Below are 3864 nucleotides of genomic sequence, written 5' to 3'. Positions count from 1 at the left end.
TCACCTTGACCTCTAGGGTAAGGTAGTGACTGCCAGGTTTCTCACTACAAAGTTACCGGGAAATTTTTCCTTTTCCTGACTGTTTTAACATCTTTATGATTCAAAAGTGTTCTGTGGGAAATCACGTTGATTCAATGGTAGCCACCAAGTTCATAACTGGCTAGGCTATCCCTGAGACCAGATTAAGATGCTCCAATCACAACATTAAGACAATTTAAAGCCCTGAGAGAAAGGGTAGCCAGGATAGGTGTCACCAGTGATGGCCAATTGAAAAGCTCACTAATGTTCGGAGGCTTCTGGTCTCACGTGTTTCACGAGCTACTTGTTTCTTTGCAGAGTTTTTCTTATTTTCTAAAGCAGAATCAAATACTCTTTAAAAATCTAGTAACCACACCTTACAAAAGCCCATACAGGGAATTCCCTGGCGGTCCAGTGGTTGGTGCTCTGGGCTGTCACTGCCGAGGGCCTGGGTTCGATCCCTGGTCAGGGAACTAAGATCCCACGCGCCGCATCATGTGGCCAAAAAAAAAAAAAAAAAAAGCCCATACATACTTCTTAGTTTACTATTATTTTGGTTTGCTTAGTTTGACAGAAAAGACCAGCGGTGGACAAATTATAGCCCGAGGGCCGGCTGTCTGCTTTTGTAAATAAAGCTTTCTTGGTACAGCGCCACACGCATCCATCTACCTTCTGCCGATGACTAGTCTGGGGGGTCCCACGGCAGGGTTGGGTAACTGCCACAGAGAGCATGCGGCTTGCAAAGGCTAAAATACTTACCATTTGGCCTCTGAAGAATACGTTTTCTGACCCCTGTGATAGACTAAAGAGCTGCCATGAGTTTGAGAGACTGGGGTTATTGCACACGGTTTACTCTAGATGTCCAACTAAAGGCAACACAGTGAGACCCAAAGACTTGGGGGGAAGAGCCATCACATTGAAACCACGGGCTCCCTCAGGGGACTGACTGACCCGCACTTTCTCTGTGACTGCCTTTCAGTCCCTCTGAGATTGAGCTGTTGTTCTGCGGTGTGTATCAGACAAATGTTTCTGCCGTGTGTGCGACCAGCTGCACGTAAGGCTGCGTCCTCTGCAGACACGCGGGAGCTCTCGCCACAAGCCAAGCTCTTGAGGTTTCTGTGGGTTTCCTATTGCCTCTGCTCACAGCTGCCTGAGTAGCAGCGAAGCAGTCATTTCAAAATTAGCCAAAGCCTGTGGTTAATGAGCGGATTTCGTCTTTTACTAGATACCTGAGATCTGACAGTCTCATGTGCATCAGGACTCCAGAGCAAAGAGCCTGCCCAGAAATAACTTCATCTCATTTTACTAGATTAGTATACTGTGCCACAAAAGGAAACATACCATTTAAACGAAGTCTGAAACAGGCAACACATATATGTGTGTGTCCATCCTATTCACTGCCCCCACCCCCAACTTCCTTGAAAGTGCAGTCACGTTCTGATGGCCTCAAATTCGGCCATCTGCGACCTGCTTCCAACTTCTCAAAAGCGGACTTCTTGTTGCTTCAAGATGGTGAGTGGAGAAAGTGCTTTCATTGGTCTGACCAGTTCGCAGACATTCACGTTGACGGGGAAATGAATCTCCAGTTCCCCTCTGGACCTTACGGCGTAATCTGCTTGGATTTGAGCATCAGCTCTACCACCTCCGTGACCTTGGATAGGTTTCCTCACCTCTTCTGGTGCTTTGTACAGAACCTAGAGATAAAAAGATGGGACACAAGGATGGGGGTACGAGTTAAGCAAGACTTGAAGTTCTTAATGCTGCCAGCTCACGGAAGGCGGTCGGGGTAGCGATGATATTCATGTTCGTTTAGTTTCCCTTTTCCTCTCAGGACACAAATCCCACCCTCTCCTTTCCAGGGCTTGCTCGGTTTCATCTCTTCCCAGGCTGACACGGCGTAGCTGACAGATTCGTTCTGTGACCGCTGCAGAGCTGAAGCTGTACTGAGGCGCTACTTCTCAATCCATCCACTTCTGTTGTTTCTTCAGAGGAAAGGACAAGATTCCTTCAGAAGCCAAGACTCTCAGGTCTTGCCAGGTGAGGTCAGTTGCCAACAAAAACCACAAGTCAGGAGGCTCTTTGGTTTCTAAGCCTGGGTTCAAAACCCATCCATCGTGTGGAATATTTGCAGAACTACTGAACTCCCCAGGAGGCAGAAAAGGAGTTGAAGACCAAGATACAAGCCACGGCAACGCTTTTTATCCTCTTGAAGCTCTGTAGGCAACCTCCATTCTGGAGGACGCTGGGCACCTGAGTCCTCCAGGGCCTGCAGGTGTGCACGTGGGAAGCAGAGAGGCGGGGTACCTGCAGCTTGGGCTTGCGACAGAGATTGAAACGCAGTGACGCTTCTGCACAGATTGGCTCCCGGAACCTTTGGCATTGGAGCAGACGAACAGACTCTCCTTCTTCATTTTTATCTTTTAAAGCACATTCCACACACAAACTTCCAGAAGCCGCTTCTGCCCTCCAAGAGCTAAGGAAATAGAAGATCAACTGTTCAAAACAGATACTGAGATTTACGCTTCCTGAAGGAGCGCAGACCAGCGTTTGGGGAGTAGCCCTATGATGTTTCCTACTGTTTTTGCAAGCAAGGGCGTAAAATCCAAGAGCAGTTAAGGTTTGGCAATGTCGGTCTGCTCCGGACTTCTATCAAAGCAGCTGCCCCTGCTTACAGATGCGCCGGGCCAGACCTTTTGAAGTAGTGGCACTTGGAGCTCTTGGTTAAAGGCTCTGCTTCCATCTGGCAGTGCAGCTCCCGTCTGCCTTTCACGGGTCCCAACAGAAGCCCAGTCCTGTGGTTTGCCGGGAAGAAGGCTGAGGGCCTGAGCCCAAACTTTGTCTTACTTAAAACTGCAAAGCTGGTGGTGGAAATGTAGACGAGAAGACAGGGTGGGAGGAGACAGAGGAAAACAACAGGGACGCCTCACCTCTGGTTGGAAAAATTCATGTACTGCAGGGAGAGGTCAAAGTGTGTCTGCTCCTGGCTGCAAACAGGCCTATTAGGTTTGCTGTTAATAAATATGATGGAGCTGGGGGTGGGGGTGGGGTTCTTTTTAAAAAATAAAGCTTTGGTTAGTAAAGCCAGAATCTAGAGGGGGCTCTTTTATTTTCAACCCTGAAGTGTTTTTAAGAAAACAGTCCACTCAGTATATTATCATTAGTACTAATATCATTTTGAAACTTTTATACATAGAGAATAAAGCATGATTTTCAATGTATACTGAAATTCATCTAGAAAGGAAAGAAGTTAAGAAAATCTGAATAAACTTGAACATTTTTTTCCTAAACAGAGGTACTCTCAAAAGCGAGTAATTTTACAATGTGAAAAACTTAACCCTACATTGTTGAGATGAGTAAAAATGGAAGAGCCCTGGAAGGTGCACAGTGCGTGTGTGTGTGTGTGTGTGCGTGCGTGCGTGCGTGTGTGTGTGTGTGTGTGTGTGTGGAGCTGGGCAAAGCAGTTTCCCCTTTCTTCAAGATTTGTTGATTTTCAGGGAAAATCTTAGCTCTAGGGGGTCGTTTCCGTATGGGAGAGCGACCCTAAAAAAGAAGTATTTTAATGCCAATCACTGCAGTCACAGTTTATGAACCTGTAAGGGATCAAAACTAGGGACGGCAGAGTCCCACACCGGGCAGATCTGGCACGAGGCATGCTTTCTTATGAGTTAAGATGAGACGGCGGTGTCGGGGTGGTGGGGGCAGGGGGGGCTCTGGACTCTGGAGAATTAGCAACGCCCCACGCCTCCCCTTGGGAAGGCCTTGGTGAAAGGGGAGAGAGCTGATTTCCCCACCCCGGCGCGCTCCTTCCCCCGCCCCTCCCCCGCACCCCCCGCCCCCGACCAAGCA

The sequence above is a fragment of the Pseudorca crassidens genome, chromosome Y (genome assembly GCF_039906515.1).
Source record: "Pseudorca crassidens isolate mPseCra1 chromosome Y, mPseCra1.hap1, whole genome shotgun sequence".
In the NCBI taxonomy this organism is placed as follows: Eukaryota; Metazoa; Chordata; class Mammalia; order Artiodactyla; family Delphinidae; genus Pseudorca; species Pseudorca crassidens.
This window is presented reverse-complemented; position numbering follows the sequence as displayed.